Source organism: Sapajus apella, unplaced genomic scaffold (assembly GCF_009761245.1).
Source record: "Sapajus apella isolate SASKATOON/1434 unplaced genomic scaffold, GSC_monkey_1.0 scaffold61, whole genome shotgun sequence".
Lineage (NCBI taxonomy): Eukaryota > Metazoa > Chordata > Mammalia > Primates > Cebidae > Sapajus > Sapajus apella.
The window spans coordinates 2,277,044-2,301,267 of NW_022437001.1; the positions used below are offsets into that span (position 1 = coordinate 2,277,044).

General features: G+C 38.6%; 1 protein-coding gene across 4 annotated transcripts in view; it reads left to right on the forward strand.

The window, feature by feature from the left end:
• The window catches only part of LRBA (LPS responsive beige-like anchor protein), a 726,864-nt gene that overhangs the window by 205,203 nt on the left and 497,437 nt on the right, over positions 1 to 24,224 (forward strand). The window contains exon 1 of one of the 4 annotated variants that reach the window (XM_032246534.1): positions 23,282 to 23,304. The exons of the other annotated variants lie outside the window; for them this stretch is intronic. The gene's annotated coding sequence lies outside the window, so the exon portion shown is untranslated. Of the gene's footprint in view, positions 1 to 23,281; positions 23,305 to 24,224 lie in introns of those variants that run through there. 4 annotated transcript variants of the gene reach the window in all.

A 24,224-nucleotide genomic window follows, 5' to 3' on the forward strand; every position in this document is an offset into this window, starting at 1 on the left:
CAACAGCAAAAATATTAACACAAAATAAATCTGAGTAAAGCACTTTATTTTTCCTTTTAAAAATAAAATATTTAGGTTGATGGGTTGGTGAGCATTAATTGATCTTTGAGTTTGGATGCAGACCTTCATAATACTGATTTAGAGTCCTGCTACAACCAAAGAAAAACATAATTTAACTTTAGATTCAGGATTTGACCTGAAATCCAGGCGTCCTATGGATTCACCAGCACACTAGGATTTAGAAAACACAACCTTTGAGGTAAATTTTGTGGAACTGGCAGTACACCCTGTGGCTTGGCAGTCTAGTCAGAAGGATGATACCATGCTGACTATGTAACTACATCTTTGAACATTATTCTCAAGGGTGGTAAATGCAAAACAAAGTAATATCAACTGGCACTTAATTCTGCAAGTTCCCTGCTGATTGGGGTATTCATTGAAATGGAACTCTTCCTGACAGGAAGTCAGCCTATGAGTATGGAGACATCTGAAAATAAAGTGTGTTTTAATTTGGTACCCTACTGTTTTACAACTAGTCTTTTAAATTTGGGATTAAGAAGAGAGTTAGGAAAAGGGAGAAATACGCAAATGGTAATATTCTGAGTATAACATTTTTCTTTGGTCTTAATGAAATTAAGAATACAGATCAGTGTCTCTGTATCTCAGATATTATTACTTGCTTTTATTTAGTACTCTTTTTCCCTATTCTAATCAATCTACTGAAGTTAAAGGAATTACAGAAAGGCTAGGTTAAAAGTGTAAATTTTGAGATTGCCTTTGTTTAATACCAAATTCTCTGGTAACTTTTAGAAGTTTTAGCTACCTTCTCGTATTATATAGGTTTTCATAAATAGTATATAATTTAATGGATTTTAGTCAGACTAGTCAGAGTTAGTATTAGCCATTTCAGCTTCTCAGGATCCAGATTTAAATCTTGCTGTGTGTTTATAGTATTTGCACTGTTTAACTTAGCACTGAGATAAATTATTATTTAGTACTTTAGTACCTTGACATACATAATAGGACACAATAGCATAATTTAGGAAGGGACGATTATTATATGAGTATTGCACAAACATTCCCCATCTATTGTACTTTTTTTTAGTCAGGCACCTATTTTTATTCAAGTTGTTATTTAGTAGTATGAAAATTCAGAAGTATGTACACAGTTTTAGCAAAATCTGAGGCTTGAACTTTGATTTAAGCCTGAATGAAAGATCAGAATCTGATGTAATTTATTTGCTTTTCTAGTACTGAATTCCTCAGCTGTTTGAGGTGGACTATGTAGAGGTGGCTCTTGTCTGTCATGGGTCATAAAAGGAAGAAGGAAAAAGATGCCTCAGGTAGGCTTTTAAGAAAAGGCTGAGGCCAAGAAAATGCTGTGACGATAGATTTTGAATTTTTTTTTTTTTTTGAGACAGAGTCTTCCTCTGTTTCCCAGGCTGGAGTGCAGTGGTGCAATCTTGGCCCACTGCAGTCTCTGCCTCCCGGGTTCAAGCGATTCTCCTGCCTCAGCCTCCTGAGTAGCTGGGGTTACAGGCACACGCCACCGCACCTGGCTAACTTTTTTATTTTAGTGGAGATAGGGTTTTGCCATATTGGCCAAGCTGATCTCAAATTCTTGACTTCAGGCAATCCACTGGCCTCAGCCTCCCAAAGTGCTGGGATTATGGGCATGAGCCACTGTGCCCGACCTAAATTTTGAATTTTCTTCTTCTTTTTTTTTGGAGACGGAATCACATTCTGTCACCTAGGCTGGAGTGTAATGGTGTGATCTCTGCTTACTGCAACCTCCACCTCCTGGGTTCAGGCGATTCTCTGGCCTCAGCCTTCTGAGTAGCTGGAATTAACAGGCACTGGCCATCATGCCTGGCTAAGTTTTGTATTTTTGTAGAGATGTGGTTTTACCATGTTGGCCAGGATGATCTTGAACTCCTGACCTCAGGTAATCTGCAGGCCTTGTAGATTTTGAATTTTAATAAATGTTTTTTATTGTATTACTCGTTAACTGTGTAATCTTGGCAAATTCCTTTTTTGAGTCTCAGTTTCTTACTGAGTGAAATGGGTATATTAAAATCTTATTAGGGTTAGGCATGGTGGCTCATGGCAATAGTATCAGCACTTTGGGAGATGGAGGTGGGTGGATCACAGGAGGCCTGGAGTTTGAGACCAGCCTGGCCAACATGGTGAAACTCTATCTTTACTAAAAGTACCAAAAAAAAAAACCCCCCCAAAACCAAAAATCAACTAGCCAGGTGTAGTGGCGTGTACCTGTAGTCCCAGCTACTTGGGAGGCTAAGGCATGGGAATTGCTTGACCCTGAGAGACTGAGGTTGCAGTGAGCCAAGATTGTGCTACTGAGCATCAGCCTGGTGACAGAATGAGACTCTGTCTCAAAACAACAACAACAACAACAACAAAAAGATCTAATCAGACATTGTTGGCGGGAATGTAAGTTAGTACAAACACTATGGAGAATGGTTCGGAGGTTCCTCAAAAAACTAAAAATAGAGCTACCATATGATGCAGCAATCTGACTGTTGGGTATATAGCCAAAAGAAAGGAAATAAGTACATCAAATAGATACCTGCATTTCCGTGTTTGTTGCAGCACTGTTCACAATAGGCAAATTTTGGAAGCAATAATTGAACAATTGAGTAGAGAATGATGGTTACCAGAGGCTGAGAAAGGTAGTGGCAGGATGGGGGAGAGGTGGGATGGTTAATGATATAAAAAAAAAAGTATTTGATAGCACAAGAGTGTGACTAATAGTCAATAATAATTGTACATTTTTAAAACAACGAAAAGAGTATAATTTGATTGTAACAAAAAGGATAAATGCTTGAGGGGATGGATACACCATTTTACAGGATGTGATTATTATGCATTGCATGTCTGTATCAAAACATCTCATGTACCACATAAATATACAGTCCTATGTATATTTATAAATATACAAAGATTAAAAATAAAAAAAGTTACTGAGATAGAAGATGCTAGGAAGTTTTTAGCTAGTAAAGGGTGGTAAGCAAAATTAAATATGTAATATCCTTTATTATAAATTTAAAGTTTAAATTAATATTTCTATATCTCATGTATTAAAAATTACATTTTTACAATCCACATGTAATTCTAATACTTTCTCAAAAAAATTTTTTTAAAAAGTTATTATTAGGCAGTACATTGTAAAACTGCAGTACCATCTACAGAGCAAAGGGTTGTAAATTAAAGTTACTGAATTCTGAATCTGAGTGTTTTATTTATTTATTTTTGAGACAGAGTCTTGCTGTGTCACCCAAGCTGGAGTGCAGTGGTGCGATCTTGGCTCACTGCAACCTCTGCTTCCTGGGTTCAAGTGATTCTCCCTCCTCAGCCTAACCAGTAGCTGGGATTACAGGCACCCACCATCATGCCTGGCTTATTTTTGTATTTTTGTAGAGACTGGTTTTCACCATCTTGGCCAGGTTGGTCTCGAACTCCTGACCTCAGGCAATCTGCCTGCTTTGGCCTCCCAAAGTACTGGGATTACAGGCATGAACCACTGCGCCCAGCTGAATCTGAGTGTGTTTTTAAACAGCACGTAAAATCCTCTTCATTTATTCAGTATTTCCAATGTAATTGCCCAATAGGTTCTTCTTACCTGCTGCCCAGGTACAGCCCATTTTGAATACTGGGGAATTGCAATAGAAAAGTGTTTAATACACATAGAGCTGGCTAAATGGAAGACTGGAGTTTTATTATTACCCAAATCAGCCTCCCTAAAAATTTGGAGACTAGGGTTTTTTTTTTTTTTTTTTTTTTGAGACAGAGTTTCACTCTTATTGCTCAGGTTGGAGTACAATGACATGACCTCGGCTCCCTACAACCTCCACCTCCCAGGTTCAAGCGATTCTCCTGCCTCAGCCTCCCAAGTAGCAGGGATTACAGTCATGCACCACCACACCCAGCTAATGACTAGGATTTTTTAAACATAATTTTTTGGTAGGATGCTGTTGATAGTTTAGGGATAAAATCATAGTAGAGTGGAAAATGGTCTTATTTTGCTGAGTCCACTTCTGGGTGAGGACCTCATGACCCTTGAGTCATGAATCTTGAGTCTAGGTGGAGCGATCCAGTCATCAGGAGTGCAGAAGTCTAGGCCAAGCGTGGTGGCTCACACCTGTAATCCCAGTACTTTGGAAGGCTGAGGCAGGTGGATCACCTGAGGTCAGGGGTTTGAGACAAGCCTGGCCAACATGACGAAACCCCATCTTTACTAAAAATACAAAAATTAGCTGGGCATAGTGGTGCATGCCTGTAGTCCCAGCTCTTCAGGAGGCTGACGCAGGAGAATAGCTTGAACCCTGGAGGCAGAGGTTGCAGTGAGCCAAGATGATGCCACTGCACTCCAGCCAGGGCGACAATGTGAGACTCCATCTCTCTCTCTCTCTCTCTCTCCCTCTCTCTCTCTCTCTCTCTCTCCCCCCCCCCCACACACACACACACACAAAGCAAAACTCTGAAAAGTCATCTCAAAAGATGCTTTTAAGTTCTATAAGTTATTTATGCGAGTAATTAGGGAAGTTGCAGATCTTGTGACCTCTGGAACAATGGCTGATAACTTTGCCCACATCTTAGCAGAATTCAGGCACTTCTCATCCTCTTAACCTGGTGGCCTTTCATTAGCTTAATAAGGGCAGTTTTGTTAGGGAAGGGCTATTATGATTTAAACTATAAACTATATTTCTCCCAAAGTTAGCTTGGCCCGTGCTTGAGAATGACCAATGGCAGTTTAGAGGTTAAAGGCAAGTTGGAGTTGGTATCATATCTCTTTTTCTGTTGTAATTCTCTCACAGTTAGAATTTTGCGAAAGTGGTTTCACCAGTGCCTCTTGTTTTCTTAATTTGATTTATCAGATTTTTGCCTTACAAATTCAGTTCACCATTACTTTCTTTTTTTTGAGATGGAGTCTCACTCTGTCGCCCAGGCTGGAGTGTAGTGGCGCAATCTTGGCTCACTGTAGCCTCTGCCTCCCAGGTTCAAGCAATTCTCTGCCTCAGCCTTCCAAGTAGCTGTTATTACAGGCGCCCGCCACCACGCCTGGCTAATTTTTTGTATTTTTAGTAGAGATGGGTTGTCACCATCTTGGCCAGGCTGCTCTCTCAAAGTGCTGGCGTGAACCACCACACCCGGCCTATTTTCTACATTAACTCTTTGATTATTATTAATTTGTTCTTTTTGTAGTTATATCTTCAGTCTAATTCATTTTCATCTTGGACCATAAAATAATAGAGCTAGAAGAGGTCTCATAGATTAGCAATTGTTGGCCTTTGTTTCCATGTAGAGAAGGCTAATGGATAACATTCATTTTTTCTGTAGGCTCCCAAAGGTGATTCTGTGGTTTTTCTCTGCCAGCTATTAATAACCACTCTTTCTGGGAAACTCAACAAAGTGCATCAAAATACAAGCAACACTGATGTCGTTATAGGGATTACTACTCTAATGATTTTTAAGTGTCCCTTTTGATAACTTTAGTGCTTTTTATTTGTATACCACGTTACTTTCAGCGTATCTCCTACTTTACCATAGTTGAGAAATTATTTATTTATTTATTTATTTTGAGATGGAGTCTTGCTCTGTTGTCCAGGCTGGAGTGCAATGGCATGATCTTGGCTCACTGCAACCTTCGCCTCCTGGGCTCAAGCAATTCTCCTGCCTCAGCCTCTGGAGCTGTTGGGATTACAGGTGCCTGCCACCACGCCCGACTAATTTTTGTAGTTTTAGTAGAGATGGGGTTTCACCATGTTGACCAGGATGGTCTCACTTTCTTGACCTCGTGATCTGCCTGCCTCAGCCTCCCAAAGTGCTGGGATTATAGGCGTCAGCCACTGAGCCCAGCCGAGACATACTTTTATAAAAGTTAATTTAGGGCCGGGCGCGGTGGCTCAAGCCTGTAATCCCAGCACTTTGGGAGGCCGAGGCGGGTGGATTACGAGGTCAAGAGATCGAGACCATCCTGGTCAACATGGTGAAACCCTGTCTCTACTAAATATACAAAACATTAGCTGGGCATGGTGGCGCGTGCCTGTAATCCCAGCTACTGAGGAGGCTGAGGCAGAAGAATTGCCTGAACCCGGGAGGCGGAGGTTGCGGTGAGCCGAGATTGCGCCATTGCACTCCAGCCTGGGTAACAAGAGTGAAACTTTGTCTCAAAAAAAAAAAAAAAAAGTTAATTTAGTTCAGTGATTATTCACCTTTTTTTCTGATCAAGTACATTATTATCATTAACAGTTGCTCATTATGATGATTCCTGAGTCCTAGTGGAATTTGAAACCTCCTTTGCAAAATTATAACTAAGAAAATTATGACAGTGAAAGATATCAGACCCAACCAACTCCATCTTGCTTCTAACTTCCAAACTGTCTTTGTTCATTCCTGGACATAGGCTGAACTAGCCTTGAGAACAAATTTTATTTGTAGTTTAAATAATAGCCCTTCCCAGAAGCTAGGCTGTTCTTGTAAAATAAATGAAAGGCCACCAGCCACCAAGTTAGGATGAGAGGGGCTGAAATTCGAAATATTACCAGACATTTTTTCAGATGTCATAAGATTTGCAACTCCTCTATTTACTCTAGAAAATGACATCACTATTGTGATTGGCCTTTTAAGATGTCTTTTCAGGTTTTTGCATTTCTGACAACCAGATGGCCCCACCTGGACTTGCCAACCCGTTCAGTCCCCTGCCCCCCAGGAACTGACTCAGCGTAAGGGGACAACTTTGACTCCCTATGATTTCATCTCTGAGCCAACCAATCAGCACTCCTGACTAACTGGCCCCCTCCCCACCCAATTATCCTGAAAAAACGAACCACCAGTTTTGGAGAGACTGACTTTAGTAATGAAACTCTGATCTCCCGCACAGCAGGCTCTGTGTGAATGATTCTTTCTCTATTGCAATTTCCCTATCTTGATAAATTGGCGCTGTCTAGGCAGTGGGCAAGGTGAACCCATTGGGTGGTTACAAACTGGGGAGAAATAAAAGGAAATATCATTTTCAAAAGCTCTCTGTAAAGAATCAGATTCTGGCTAAGAGTGTAGATCTTAATGTTCTCACTAATATGGCTTTGATGAGTGGAGGAACACCAGGGTTCTTTGTCCTCATGCCAGTTTAGATAAAACATGTGGAGTGGTTTTAAGGAGCAGAGAGTTTAATAGGCAAGATAGAAGGGAGAAGGAAAAAGCTCCCCTGTACAGAGGTGGAGGGGGACTCCCAAACCGAAAGAGGGAATCCCAAATGTGATGGATACCAGCCAGGTATGTGTAGAGGCCGGAGGAGGTGGTATCTGATTCGCATAAGGCTCAGAGGATTAGTTTGACCAGGCGTGTCATTCACATAGTGTGAAAAAGCTGGCTTTCTCACCCTAGCCTTTTAATATGTAAATGCGGGGTGCCATGATGTTCTACACACATGTTGGAGCAGGAGTATGTGGGGCAAGGGCAAGAAGGCAGTGGTAATCTTCAAGTTTGGGTGGAACCAGTTTCCGATGGCCTGAATTTGCATATCAAAGGTTGCCTTCTGGCTTTCTGTAGCAGCTTTAAAAATGAATCTTCCCAAGTACCCCTTTTCCTATCTGCCTAAAATAATTTCTTAATGACTCCTATAACATCACCACAAAGTGATAAGTATATGAGGTGAAAGATATGTTAATTAGCTTGATAGAATCATTTTACAGTATATGCGTGTATCAAATCACCTTGTATATAATAAATATGTACAATTTCTTTTTGTCAATTATACCTTAATAAAACTTGGGCAGGGAGTAGGAATAAAAGAACTAGATTCTGGTCCAGTTGATTCCTGAATTAGTGAAATGCCCTTTTTGCTTTCTGCTGATTTTATCTCTCTGAGTACATACTAGCAAATTTGCTTTCCTAGCAGAGTATCTTTATATTTTCTTTCCAGGAGAAGCTGTGGTTGTTTACTGTTTTGTCAAATTCAAAGTTCTCTGCCTTATTTTTAAGGCCACTTAATAGCTGTTTTATTTTTGTTTATACTTATTTCCATGCTGACTTATAAATAGTATTCATGTATGAGACATATGTGTTAAGCACATCACACTATCTTCTGTGTAGCTAACCAGAAAACCCAAACTCTGTAACCCTAAATCTGTTCCCCACATTCTCCTGACACTTACCTTCCACAGTGGGCTTTTATAGATAGTAAGTGTGAAACTGTTTACCAAGGTCCTAAATACAGGATACACAGTGCATTCTTTTTGGTAGTAATTATTTATTTCTGCAAATTCTTCATTTAGAAGCTCAGATTGTAATTAGGCATTTAATTAAAACAGCAGTACTGCCTTGTCTGTTGGCTGGTTTGTCGGGTTCTTCTTGTTGCAGTGTAGGTGAAGTTAAATTTAATTTTGGTTTCTTTTAATTTCTTTTTCTGAGAAAAGATTACCTATTTCTTTATTTGAGAACACTTAAAAAGTTGCTTAATCTTTCTGACTTGCATTTCTATCCATTGGAAAGGTACACTATTATCGTGTAGTTTGTGAAGCATTACTAATTTGTGAGAACAGGATTCCACTTGTTAATATTGTAAGTTAAAAAGGGAAGAAGGAAGTTGGTCAGGGCAGTGAGAAAGTAAAATAGGGAGAACTTTTAAGAAGCTTTCTGTTGCTTAACCAGTTTCGTTAGCAAACCTGGACTGCTGCCTTATGTATTCTGACATTAGGCAGTTAGATTGCTCGGTGTGACATCAGCATGTCACCAGTAGCTCAGCCGCCCACCTTTCAGTTTATTGTAGCCTGATAGGCTTTATACTTGGCAAATTAAGCAGAATTTCTGACACTGAAAACAAAACCAATCACAATGTAGTCACTATTAGAACCAACACTTGGAGCATAAAGTAACTTGATTTGCTTAAAATTTTTTTTCCAGTTCTTGCCACATGGTACTAAATTAAAAAATGTTTCTATTTCCTTTGCATATTTTGAATTTGTTTGCACTCGCTGGTAAGGTTCACTTTTCGTCTGCTTGCTATTTCTGTTCTCATTTGGTTCCTTCAGCGTGATAGACTGAGATGTTGCTCTCCAACAAATAACCATGACAAAGGAACCTGTGAATGTTAATATATTTGGAAAAAAAAAGTCTTTCCAAATCTTATTAAGATGAAGATTTTGAGATGAAGAGATAATTTTGGATTATTTGGGTAGGCCCTACATGTTACTGTATGTATCATTATTAGAGATAGTTAGTGGGAGGCTACAGAGAAATGGAGGAGAAGGCAATGTGAAAATGGAACAGAGAGACCCAATTTTCTTTGGTTACAAGCCAAGGAATGCTTGCAGCTACCAGATGCTGAAGAAGCGAGGAACACAGTCTCCCCTGGATTCTCCAGAAGGAGAAGGGCTCTACTGACACTTTTATTTTGGCTCAGTAAAACTGATTTCAGGCTTGTGGCCTTCAGAATTGTGAGAGAACAATTTGTAGTATTTTAAGCCACCAAATTTGTGGCAATTTGTTATAGCAGCTACAGGAAACTAATATATCCAGTAATGCTTTGAAAATCTCTGAGTGTTCTTAATGAAGTGCTTCTCCCTCTTTCACTAACAGTGTTAATTTATGATTCCTTGAACAAGCAGACCAGGTGTGGTGGCTCATGCCTGTAATCCCAGCACTTTGGGAGGCGGAGGTGGGAGGATCACTTGAGCCCAGGAGTTTGAGACCAGTCTGGGAAACATGGTAAAACCCTGTTTCTACAAAATATGCAAAAGTTAGCCGGGCACAGTGGCATGCACCTGTAGTCCTAGCTACTGGGATGCTGAGATGGGAGGATCACTTAAACCTGGGAGGTCAAGGCTGCAGTGAGTTGTGATAGTGCCACTGCATTTTAGCCTGAGTGGCAGAACAAGGCCCTGTCTCAAAAAATTAAATTAAAAAAACAAGTATTCAAATGTTTGTTGTATGGAAAATTGAATTAGGCACTGTTTAGGACTTAAGGAGGGTAGAGATCCTGCTTTTAAAGTAGAAGGGTTGAGGAGACAGATTTGTGATATTTTTGACCCAGAAAAAAAGACGCAAAATAAGTTAATATTGTATGTATTTCTAATGGAGATGAAATTTATAGGAACCAAATACCATTAGAGAGATGGACTGTTGATTATTTTATCATTCTTGTTTTATTTGTGGGGTAAAACCAAGTTATCAAGTGTTTCATCATTTATTATTTCAGTTACGTTGTAGATCACACAGTGGTTTAAGTCAGGCATCTCCAACTTCTGAGCCACAGTACCAGTCCATGGACTGTTAGGAACCAGGTTGCACAGCAGCAGGTGAGCAGTCGGTGAGCCAGCCAAGCTTCATCTGTATTTATAGCCGCTCCTCATCACTGCCATTACTGCCTGAGCCCCACTTCCCATCAGATCAGCAGTGGCATTAGAATCTCGTAGGAGTGTGAACCCTGTTGTGAACTGCGCATGCGACTGATCTAGGTTGTGTGCTCCTTATGAGAATCTAATGCCTGATGATCTGTCACTGTCTCCCATCACTCGCAGATGGGACTGTCTAGTTGCAAGAAAACAAGCTGAGTGCTCCCACTGATTCTACATTATGGTGCATTGTATAATTATTTCACTACATATTGCAATATAGTAATAATAATAAAGTGCACAGTAAATGTAATGTGCTTGAATCGTTCTGAAACCATTCCCCACCCCATCACCCCCTTGTCAATAGAAAAATTGTCTTTCATAAAACCAGTCCCTGGTGTCAAACAGGTTGGAGACTGCTGGCCTAAATTATGATGTTTAGGCATATATATATTAGGACTTTGTATTATACTTACAGTTGGTATCAGTTATTGTTTCATTGGGAGCACTGATGAATATTTGAAAAGAGTTACTGAATCATTCTGGATTAAAAGGTCTTATTTCTGTATACCAGGAAAGTTATTAAGCATACTATGACTGGCTTTAGATTGTGACTCTTGACAGCCATAAGAAGTTACTGTAACATGCAGTGTATGTATCTTAGCTAATACATGTTTAAATTAAGAGACCAAAGCTTTATAGGTATATGTAGTATGAGGTCTGGAAAATTTAAATTCTGTAGATATCACCATTTCATAGCATAAACATAAGATACCTTATCTGCTTCTACTGAATGCTAGAGTGAATGCTGTGTTATTTTACAGTTACTTACGTTTTATTTGAAGTTCAACTTTGAGCACTGAAATTAAAATCTCATTTTTATATTAACCATAAAAATTTATTCCACAAATACATAGTGCCAGTTTATGGTGGTGATTTTTCAGAGTAGAAGACCCCAAATGGTTAAACAGCAGGAAAGTTTTCTGCTTTTACTTAAAAACTGCTGTTTTCTATATGGCTTATTTACCACATGTTTAATTCTTAATGTTGTGTGCTGTGGGATTGAGCATGCAAAAGTCAGCAGAAAGAGTTCTGGTTTTTACATCTAGAGCTATTACTTGCTGTACAATAATAAAGGCACTATTTTATTGGGTTACTTGTAATTAACTTCAGCACTAGGCATTCATATAAATCATTTGTAATCTGTTTTCTTTAGATTTTTATTCTTTTAAACTGGTGTAACATACTTGTTTTCTGTTGTCTTTTTACAAATGGATTGAGGTTGTAATTACTTTTTGGAATTAGGCTGTCAGAAACCAACATATATGTGGATTCAAGAAAAGATTGAGGCAAGCTAATGAATTTTATATAACAGCTTATAAAGATTTGTTACTGAAATAAATATTCAGTGGTAGGATTGTTTTGTTTGAAAACTTAATAAATAATGATTTTTTCTCAACTTAAAAAATGTCTAGACATAAAAAGTTAAAATGGCAGCAATCATTAATTAGAAAATATTTATATATTTTATGTTTTCAAAATCTTGACAGTAAATATATGAGATTTATTCGAGCTCCTTATCAACTTACATATATTAAATAAATTTAAACATTAAATCTTCATTTATTTTCCTATTTTGCATAATATTATCTAATAATTGCCACTGTATTGACTAATACTTTGTATCATTTTATGCTTAAACTTTTTTATGATTATTAGTTTAAAATGAAATGAAAATTAAAATAGAGGCAGACTTTTGAGTAAAAAGGAAACATTTTAAAATAAACACATGTGCGTCTGGCTGGGTTTAAGCTAAATATATATTATCCTAAGCTAAATATTAGAAAACAAAAATTTGTCTCCAAAAATAACTTTCTTTAGAAAATGTTTATAGTAGTCTGTAGAAAGAATTTAGAAGTATGAGGTAATTTCATTCTAAACTAAAAGTATTAAAATTTTGAGTTGATAATTCTTATTAAATAAATATGTGTGTATTGAGGTGGGAGATAGGAGGCAGGAAGAAAGCTGTTTGCACCCATGTCCTGAAGTAGTGCTTCTAAAAATAATTCAGTTGGTAAATACGTTTTGTTATTTTGAGAACATTAGAAGGTTTAAAAATCTTTTAAAAATAATTAGCTGTTTTATATAGTTTTAATGGAAGTCTTTCATGTTTCCCCTCTAGCAGTCTCTAATGAACACTCCTTGTAACTTCAGTGCAGGCTTTGAGATTCCCTAAAGACTTGACTTCAGACCTCAAAGGGCAGCAATTGCCATATGTCTGGAGAACTAGAGTTGCCAAACTGACCATGTACTAATAGGACACATTTATATAGCTCCTGAATGTGGAACCCTGATATAGATTTAATGATGATCATCTGTTGAGAGCTTGTAGCTGGAAAGAGTTAGAGCAACTTTTTTGTCACCTTTATTGAAATCAAGCTTTCTGTATTGATTAGTGAACGATTTCGACTAAATTGATGCCAGTTTGGAAGTTACTAGAAGGATCATTATTTTTTGGAGGGTTGTTTTACCTGAAAAACTGTAAATACAGATTTTTAGAGATACTTACAAATATATTAATATTTCATATGCCTAAATACAACAGCAAGAGGATATTTTGATTTTTTACAAATAAGTAAAAATGTATTTATAGTAATTACATAATTGATTTGCATGGTTATCTTAATTGTTTGGAGTTTAAAATATTTACATTATATGTTTTATAAATGCCATGAATAGTTACTTTCTCTGTATTCAATTCTTTACTAATTGACCTATAATATTTATACAAACTACATATACATTTTAGATGAATATGCTCACAAAAATAAGGGAAACCAAAACTTTCCGAAGGGCAGTATTCTATTTTACTATTTCATGGAATGATTAAAGAAACATTAGAATAAAATCTTTCCTTTATTATTATGCTATATTCTTTTGTGGTATGTGATTATTTAAGTTTGTGTTAGATACAATGTTGAGAGAGTGCTGACACAAAGTGCAAACGCTGTTGAAAAGTTAATGATCGTTTACTTTGCGCACTTAAGATTACTGTATCTTGACTATGAATAGTTTTGCCTAGTTTTTTTTTTTTTTGAGACGAAGTTTCGCTTTGTTCCTGCCAGGCTGGAGTGCAGTGGAGCTATTTCGGCTCACTGCAAACTCCACCTGCCGGGTTCAAGTGATACTCCTGCCTCAGCCTCCTGAGTAGCTGGGACTATAGGCGTGCGCCCCCATGCCCAGCTAATTTTTGTATTTTTAGTAGAGACGGGGTTTCACCATGTTGGCCAGGATGGTCTCGCTCTCTTGACCTCATGATCTGCCAGCCTTGGCCTCCCAAAGTGCTGGGATTATAGGCGTGAGCCACCCCATCTGGTCAGTTTTGCCTAGTTTTGACCTTTAGGCTTGTGTGTAATATGTTTGTTTCTCAGTTTTGTGTTAATACATTCCCTTCCTCATTTGAGCTTTTCTCCCTGACTTTCCTCCTGAACTTCTAGGAGTGTTTCTATCAACTATTTAGGTAACTGGAGGTACATCCATCCAATTCTCTTCATTTTATAAGGGCATAGATAACTACATCTTAACAAATTAATATGGATATTTCATTGAAGAACCTAACCTTTAAATTTTTATGTTTTTATTATAAGAAAAATGAAACAGTTTGACATGAGTTTAGGTTTTTAAAATTTTTTTCTTTTTAATATAAATTATGTTTGGCTTCTGAGAGCAAAACTTACAAAAAAAAGAGTAATATTGGCCGGGCGTGGTGGCTCACTCCTGTAATCCCAGCACTTTGGGAGGCCAAGGTGGGCGGATCATTAGGTCAAGAGATTGAGACCATCCTGGCCAACATGGTGAAACCCTGTCTCTTCTAAAAAATGCAAAAATTAGCTGGGCATGGTGGCATGTGTCTGTAGTCCCAGCTACTCAGGAGGGTGAGGCAGGAGAATCACTTGAACACGGGAGGCAGAGGTTGCAGTGAGCCAAGATCGCGCCACTGCACTCCAGCCTGGCACCTGGTGACAGAGCAAGACTCTGTCTTAAAAAATAAAAGAGTACTATTACTACCAATAGAAATGGAAATAAACTCAATTTCATTTGGTAGGTTACAATACTGACTTTAGGTCTGGTGTAGTGGCTCATACCAATTTCCCAACACTTTGGGAGTCTGAGGCAGGAGGATTGCTTGAGGTCAGGAGTTTGAGGCTATGGTAAGCTATAATCATCACACCACTGCACTTTAGCCTGGTGAGAGAGTGAGACTGTCTTTTTTTAAACAACAACAACAACAACAACAACAAACCCTCAAAAAACTGACTTTTAAAAAGTACAGATTCTTGGAGGCCCTCTTAGTGCAGTGGGCAGCATGTCAGTCTCATAATCTGAAAAAAGTACAGATTCTTAATAGTTAGCCAATGATACTTTTGTATTTTCATATTTGTAAATCTTGAATGCATGTTCTATTTTTTAACATTTTCAAGAATAATCTTGGATAAATACCTCTTGTCCAGTTACAAAAATATGTGCGTATTATAATTTTTATTTTTTATTCATCTATTCTATATATTTAGGGCATATAATTTATTTTTAATTTTATATTTTTGAGACGAAGTCTCACGCTGTTACCCAGGCTGGAGTGCAGTGGCATGATCTTAGCTCATTGCAACTACCGCCTCCTGGGTTCAAGCACTTCACCTGCCTCAGCCTCCTGAGTAGCTGGGATTACAGGTGCTTGCCACAACACCTGGATAATTATTGTATTTTTAGTGGAGACAGGGTTTTATCACGTTGGCCAAGCTGGTCTTGACCTCCTGGCCTCAGGTGATCCATCTGTCTTGGCTTCTCAAAGTGCTGGGATTACAGGTGTGAGCCACCGTGCCTGGCTGGGCATATGATTTTTAATTAGAAAATTTTTTTTTCATCAGATAAAGCATGCAAATAATACTATAATAAGAAAAACAACAGTTCTCTGCCTCATTCCTTTCTCTTCCCTGTGATTGATTCTTAATTCTTGGAAGCAGCCACTTCTTGTCAAATTATTTTTGGTTGTTGACAGTGATATGCTTGAATTACTATTTCTTTTTTGTTTGTTTATTTTTTGAGACGGGTCTCACTCTGTTACCCAGGCTGGAATACAGTGGTGTGATCTTGGCTTATTGCAATCTCTGCCTCCTGGGTTCAAGGGATTCTCCTGCTTCAGCCTCCCGAGTAGCGGGATTATAGGTGTGTACCATTGCGCCTGGCCGTGAATTACTATTTCTTGATTTTTAAACTTTAAACATTAATCTTTTGTGAAAGATGACTGTTGAGTACTTAAACTCCTATCCTTTTAACTTTCACTCTCGTGCTTCTTTCTACTATACTTACATAATAGTTAAAACCACACTTAATATTTACATTATCATATATTTATGCCAGAACTAAAAAATATACTCTGAATTACGTATTTTTCTTTCTTTTTTCTACCCTCTTTTCTCTTCTTCTGCCCTCCTCTCTCTTCTCTCATGCCCTCCTCTCTTCTGGCTCCTTCTCCTCTCCTCCCCTGCTTGTACTCCTTCTTCCCTCTTGCTTGCTGGTCTTCCCCCCCGATTCTTTTTTCTGGAACTAATAATTTCATCCTTTTTCCATTCCTTTATTTATTTTTCTGTGCACCCACCACAAATTGATTTTTAAATTTTCCTCTGGAATCATAAAACCCATTGGAAGAAGTGGTTAAACCCACTGTGCATCTATTGATTCAATTGTTTTGCTTGCAGATACAGCACGTGGAGTCCCCTTTTTCCTGTTCCAATCTGGACTGGTTGTCCTTTACATCTATAGAAAGCTTTTATGTTAGAGGCTTCTTTTATCATCAGCCTAGAGTTTCTCTCTTTCCTCTCTTATGTTGCAGTCATTGTGTGTGTGTGTGTGTATGTGTGTGTGTGTGTGTATGTATTTAGAAATGTATGTTGATTCTACATTTATTGATCACTAGTTCATATGTAATGGTCACTGTTCTAGCACTGGGGATATAGTAAGGCTTTGTCTCTAAATAAAATAATTTTGAGAGATTGGAATGTTAGAGTAGATTTATAATTTTAGACCTACTTACACTGGAGGGTCTTGAAGATACACTTTCATGTACTGTGAGAAATAAATTTTATAAGGGGAACCTCAGCTTTCTTCAAGAGCTCTAGGACTGCCCTTCTCTGAAGATCTGACCTTATGGTAGGAACTACAGCTGGTCAATTGGAAAACCTGAATGTAATGGTAGTAATTGGGTCCTGAGATGGCAGGAGCCAAGTGGTGGCATTCAGTCACCAAAGGCAAGGTGAATGTGGTTACCATAATGGACAGCAGAGTCAAAGCAGCAAGCAGAACTATGATGCTGGTTTGACTGGAACAGATCATGGTATATGTAGAGGAGAAGTAGATAATATGCCTATTAATTTTTTATTTTATCTATATATACAGAAAATTTCTAGATAAGTGAACAAATACCTAACTTTAATCATAAAAGCAGTGAGTCATGGCCCCTCAATCAATTTCCCAACTTGAGCAAGTTTACAGGCTCAGAACTTTGTGAAGGAAGGGGAAGCTGGGTCCCCTTTAGGAAGGACCCATGTTCTCATGACTGGTGCAAGGTTAGAAGCAACCAGATCCACACATATTTGTGTCTTTTCACAGTGTCAGGCTTTTATTGATGCATTTAAATCACGAAAGCCACAAGCCACATGGATTTCTCAATGAGGCAGTTCTCCTTATACTTTACGTTCTCTTGGTAGTCAGAGCTGTGGGCACACAGGCTCAAGCCATTCCACAAGTCAGTCAGTATTGCAAACCATACATGACAGTATACTTAGTCAATATATAATATTATAAGTTAAACATTCCACAACAAACAAAGTAACATTTAACATCAAGAGTGAAAAGAGATAGGAGAAAGGGTTAACAAACCAGTCCCTGGGGAGCAAAGAAGACCAAAGGAGTTCTGGTCTCAGCTGGGTGGTCGTTCAGTCTTGCAAGGAAAAGTCTTTGAGGTGGTAGATCCTTTGTCAGCAGATGCCAAGTTCTTATCACAAATGACTGTGAGATGCTGAAGGCCTAATCTTTCATAGTCTCAGAATCCTCTGGTGAGAACTGATAGTGGAAGAATGTGTTTGTGTCTACATCTGGTTGGATGCATTTGGATTTTTGGATTTTTTTTTTTTTTAATTAAACAAAACATCCTTGTTGGCAAAATGCTTTATGAAATATAAAATGGAGACTTTTTCTAAGATAGAGTTTGTTATGTCAAGGGTGCTCTATACACTGGTATACTGTCAAAATTTTTACTGTTAATCTTCTCCTCACTTTTCTCTAAAGGTACCTATGACCTTTTACCAGGGTTACTGTTCATTGGGGAAAAGGACATTGGCTCCGAACTATGATTCCAAGAGACCTAAAATATCAAGGAGCTTATGGGGGGCAGATGATCAATAGAGTTTTAGGTTGCCCTTTCTCACAATGGGCCTGGTGAGTCTTCAAATTCATCCTATCATTTCCCAAATTCTGGAACGCATAGTTGGAACAGACATACTCAGAAACTGGCAGTGTCTCCACATTGGTTTTCTGACCTATGGAGTGAGGGTTATTATGATGGGAAAGGCCCCAGATGGAAGCTACTGGAATGCCTCTACCGTAGAAAACTGTAAGCCAAAAGCAATACTGTATTTCTGGAAGGATTTTCCCCCATCAAGGATTTGACACAGGTGTGGTGATTTCCAGCATGTATTCATCTTACTTGCCTATTTGGCCTGTGCAAAAGACACATGAATCTTTAGAATGACAGTGGATTATTATAAGCATAACCAGGTGGTAACTTCAAGTACTGGTTCTGTACCAGAAGTGGTTTCAATGCTTGAGCAAATTAACACATTCCCTGGCACCCAATAGATTTGACATATGCCTTTTTCCCCTCTATATGGGTCAATAAGGACCACCAGAAACAGTTTTCTTTCAGCTAGCAAGGCAGCAATGTCTCTTAACTGCCCTATTTCAGGAGTATCTGGCTTTCTAGCTGTATGTCATAATTTAGTTTGCATGGACCTCTATCATCACTTCCACAAAGAAATCACCCTGGTCCATTGATGACATTATGCTGGTTCCATTTAGAGAGCAAGAAGTAGCAACTAGCAGTTTTTTTGGTATGACATTTGCATGTCAGAAGTTGGAAACTAAATCCACCTCAGTAGAATTTCTAGGGTCCCAGTGTTGTGGGACATGTCGAGATAGCCCGTCTTAGGTAAAGAATAAGTTGTATCTGGCCCCTCCAGCAACCAAAAAGTTACATGCTAGTGGCTGTTTATGGATTTTAGACATGATTAGGCTTTTTCAGGGTTGTATGGCTGTAACTCTTTGGCTTTTAGAAGCAACATATTCCTCATTTGACTATGTTACTCTGTCCCATTTTCCAAGTTACCTGAAAAGCTTATAGTTCTGAGTAGAGCTCAGAACAAGAGAAGGCTCTGTAACAGGTCCAGGCTGCTGTGTAAACCATAGGCTCCAAGAGATCTAACGGTGCTTGAAGTGTCAGTGACAGATGGGGATGCTGTTTGGAGCCTTTAGCAGGTCCCTTTAGGTAAATTGCAATGCAGACCTGTAGGATTTTGGAGCAAGGCCCTGCCATCCTTCCCAATCAAATATTCTCCTTTTGAGAAACAACTCTTGGCCTATCACTAGGTTTTCATAGAGATTGGACACTTAACCTTGGGCCACCAAGTTAACATGTGACTGAGCTGCTTATTATGAACTGAATGTTATCTGTTCCACTAAGCCATCAAGTTGCGCATGCACAGAAGCACTCTGTCATCAAATTGAAGTGTCATATATATATATGTGATCGGGCCCAAGCAATGCTTGAAAACACAAGTAAGTTGCATGAAGTGGCCCAAATATCCAATGGTCCTCAGTTCTGCTACACCGCCTTCTCTTTGCCAGCCTGTACCAATGGCTTCATGGTGAATCCTGTGATCAGTTGCCAGAGGAGAAGATTTGGGCCTCGTGTATAGATTGTTCTGACAATATGCAGGCACCAACTGAAAGTGAACAGCTGCATCACTATAGCCCCTTTCTGGGACATCCCTGAAGGACTGTAGTGAAGGGAAATCTCAGTGGGTAGAACTTTGAGCAGTGCAACTGATTGTTTACTTTTTTTTGAAGGACAAATGTGATTATTTATTAATTCATGGGGTGTGACCATTAGTTTGTCTGGATGGTCAGAGACTTGGAAGGGACATGAGTAGAAAATTGTTGACAAAAAAATTTGGGGAAGAGGTGTGTGTCTATGAATGGGAGAAAAAATGTGAGTACTGTGTATTTGTGTCCTATGTTAATGCTCACTGAGGGGTGACTTCAACAGAGGATAATTTTAATAATCGAGTGGCTGGGAAGAGCTGTTCTATGGATACCAGTCAGCCTCTTTCCTCAGCCACCCATCAGTGCCCAGTGAGCTTATGAACAATGTGGCCATGGTGGCAGGGATGGGGGTTATTTAAGGGCTCAGCTACTTGGACTTCCACTCAGGAAGCCAAACCTGGCTGTTGCCACTGCTAAGTGCCAAATCTGTTGGCAGTAGAGACCAACGGTGAGTCCCTGATAAGGCACTGTTCCCTAGGATGATCAGCCAGTTACCTGGTAGCAAGTTGATTACATTTGACCCCTTCCATCATAGAAGGGGCAGCATTTTGTTCTTATTAGAATAGACGCTCACTCTGGTTACAGATTTGTCTTCCCTCATGCAGTATTTCTACCCAAACTACCATCTGTAGATTCTTTATCAACAGAATGCTTTATCAACCTTCGTTGTATTGCTTAGCATTGCTTCTGATTAAGAAATCTATTTCACAGTAAATGAATGCTCATGAAATTCACTGGCCTTGCTATGTTCCCCACTATCCTGAAGCAGCTGGCTTGATAGAACTGAATGTAGGTGACAATACCTTATATGGCTGGGACAGGGTTTTCCGGAAGGCTGTATGTGTACTGAATCAGCATCCAGTATATGGTGCTGTTTCTCCCCATAGTTAGGATTTGTTGGTCCAGGAATCAACAGGTAGAAATGGGAGTGATACCACTTGTTATTACCTCTAGTGACCCAATAGCAAAATTTTTGCTTTCTGTTCCTTTGATCTTACACTCTGTTAGTCTAGAGGTCTTAATTCCAAAGGGAAAAATGTTTCCACCAGGAGGTACAACGATGATTCCATTGAACTGAAAGTTAAGATTGCTTCCCAGATACTTTGGGCTCCTCATGCCTCTGAATCCTCAGGCAAAAAGAGTTACCATGCTAAGAATAGTGATTGATCCTGACTACTGTGGGAAAATTGAACTATACCACAATGAAAGTAAGGAAGAGTACGTCTGGAATACAAGCGATTCCTCAATGCATATCTTAATATTACCATGCCGTGTGATTAAGGTCAGGAACACTGTGGTAATCCCATCCAGGTAGGACTACTAAAGCAGCCCAGACCCTTCAGGAATGAATCTTTGGGTCACCCTGTTAGTTACAGTACCAGGACCAGCTGAGGTGCTTGCTGAAGACAAAGGGAATACAGAACAGGCAGTGAAAAAAGGTAGTTGCAGATACCAATTACGATCACATGACCATTTACAAAACAAGGAATGTAATTGTTATATTTCCTTCTTATTTTGTGTGTGTGTGTGTGTGTGTGTGTATAAATATATAATCTTTGTTTTCTTTCCTCTTTTAATCCTTTACCATACAACTTAGGATGTATTAGGAGTTTATAGTATCAATATCATAGTATTTAAGTATTGTTAACTGTACATTATAGTGTGTAAATATGTAAATTATGGGATATTGGGGAAGTGTAAATATCACTTAAAATGGGGAATGGGTTTATATTAGTCAGGGTTCTTCAGAGAAATAGAACCAATAGGATATATGTAGCTAGAGACAAGGAGATTTATTATGATGGATTGGCTCATGCAATTATGGAGGCTGAGAGTTCCCATGATGTGTTGTCTAAAACTTAAAGGCCCAGGAAAACCAATGGTGTAAGTCCCAGTCTGAGTCTGAAGTCCTGAGAACCTGGAGTGCTAATGTGAGGGCAAGTGAAATGGATGTCTTTCCCAACAGGAACAGATGAATTCCCACTTCCTCTGCCTTTTCTTTTGATTTGGGCCCTCAACAAATTGGGTGATTGATGCCCATTCACACTGGTGAAGGTGGATCTTCTTTACCACCTCAAATCCTGATCTGTTGTGGAACAACCTCACAGACACAACCAGAAATCGTGCTTTATCAGTTCCCTGGGCATTTGTTAGTCCAGTCAAGTTGACATATAAAATTGACCATCACAGATTTAGAATGGTTTTGGTTGTATGCAGAATAGTTGTATCATGTTAGGTGGAATTACGACCTTGTTATTAATCTTCATTTGGTGATGAAATATGGTTTAAGGAGGTGTATATGAGTGCCATGTTGACAAGGGGTGGACTTGTGTGTCAATTGGGTCACGGGCTGTTTACATATTTGGTCAAATGTTATTTTGGGTATATCTGTGAGAGTCTTTTCTGGATGAGATTAATGTTTAAATTGGTAGACTGAGTAGACAAGATTGCCCTCCCTGTTAGCATTGGGCATTATCCAATCAGCTGAATGCCTGAATAAAACAAAAAGGCTGACCCTTCCCCAGGTAGAGAGAATGTCTTCTACCTAACTGCCTTCTAATTATGACTTTGGCTTTTTCTCACTTTTGGACTCAAATTTGTCTCTTCCTGGGTCTAGAGGCTGCTGGCCTTCAGATTGCGCCATTGGTCTTGCTGACTCATCCTGTAGATTTTGGCATTTGTTAGCCAATGTAATTGTGTGAGTCAATTCCTTGTAATAAACCTCTGTTAACACATTCATATTCTCTCTCTCCTTCCCTCCCTCTCTCCCTCCTCCACCCCAATTGTTCTGTTTCTCTGAAGAATCCTGATTGATACAGGGGCATAGCGATGGCACTTGATAAAACAAAACCTCTATCTTGATAATTTTGGCCAAAATTAAAAAATCTTTTCCTATGATACTTTATTGTACTTTAATGGTTTTTCCCTCACCCTCTTAACAATATTGTTTGTTTTTTATGAGTCTTTTTTCTCTCCTGCTTGTTAGCTTTGGTGTCCAGCATCACAGAAGAGGGTTTCCTCAAATGTCTGGTTAACTTTGGCAATTTGCTCATTCCTAAGCATAATACAGAGAAAATCTGTATGTTTAGGTATGAGTTGTCCACTGGTGATACAAGAGTTCCCTTTGTTATTTGTGGAGCCTTACATTTTATCTTAGCTTCTCAATTTTCTCAGAAAAGTTCTCAAATATCACTTAGAGTGTCATAGTCCAGTATGTATACTTTCAATTTATTTTGTCTTTTTCATTATAGGTTTTTATAATTTCCTTAATTATGATAACTTTTCTGGAAAATAAACTTCCAGTGTTTACCATGGTAGGATGGCTTCACAGCATAGGGAGAAGATGTGGGATTCTACGTTCTTTTTATGCCAACTTGCAGCCCTTTCCCTCAGCCACCTTCATATGTACTCAGTGCCTTCAATTCCTGGCTTTTCTGCAGTTTTGCAGCAAGCATCGATTTCCTTCCTCACATTGATTTCTCTACTTTGTTGTGTAGATGTTTGTTTTCTTTGGTCCTCTAAGCCCATTTATTACTACTAACTCACGTATTTCCAGATTGTAAAATAAATTTCTTGATGTATCTTATGTACTGTTGCCTCCTCTTTATTCTCAGATTTACTATGTTAAGCTGAAGTCACTCATCGTCTACCTCTCAAATTTTTTTGTTTTTTTGAGAAGGAGTCTTGCTCTGTTGCCCAGGCTGGAGTGTGTGGCAAGATCTTGGCTCACTGCAACCTCCACCTCAGGGTTCAAGCGATTCTCCTGCCTCTGCCTTCTGAGTAGCTGTGATTACAGGTATGCACCACTGCACCTGGCTAAGTTTTGTATTTTTAGTAGAGACGGGGTTTCACCATGTTGGTCAGACTGGTCTCAAACTCCTGACCTCGTGATCCACCCACCTCAGCCTCTCAAAAGTGCTCGGATTAAAGACATGAGCTACCGTGCCCGGCCAAAAAAAAAAAAAAAAAGTTTTTAATTCTAAAAGTTGTGTTAAAGATGATCTGCCCACCAGAATAAATTGCTACTGCATTTAATGTTATTCATTATTAATGGCTTGACAAAATAAAATGATAGCAGAGTAGGTTATATGTAATCTTTTTAGTCTGTGGCCTGATTTTATCTGCTTTAGAGCATGCTAATGTTTGGGAATTACTTTTAAAAGTGAGATAAATTTATGTAGTGTATTAGTCACTAAAATATGTTCTAGGAGATTATTGAATTTATGGAGAACTGTTAAGTTTATGTCTAAAGAAATTAGAATTTTATTAAAATAATTTAAATGAATATATAGCACATTAATTGTATCTTTTTCTCTATATTTAGAGAAATATAGGGAGGAATAGACAATGTTAGGTTGATAAAATCTTTTGTCCCCCTAACTTTTACCACCAAGAATACAATTTTGAAATTTGGTGGAGATCTATGTAGTAGATTTCAGTAGTATGTAACATCTTCATTGTTTTTGTTATTTGACTTAAGGCATCAGTAAGTTAAGAGTAGATTTTAGTAAAGATTGACTAGTCAACAATTATGGCCTTAGGAAGTGAAAGTCAATTAAATACAGCTTTGGAACAGGTATGAAATTATTGACTCTGTTGTTTTGTTTTGAGTTCTTCCTCTCCAAAGTGCTGAAATGTGTTTTGAAATTACTCAGTTGCATTAGTGGTTGGATTTGAGGCTTTTAACGTGTTTTTCGTCAGTACCTCTGGGAAAAG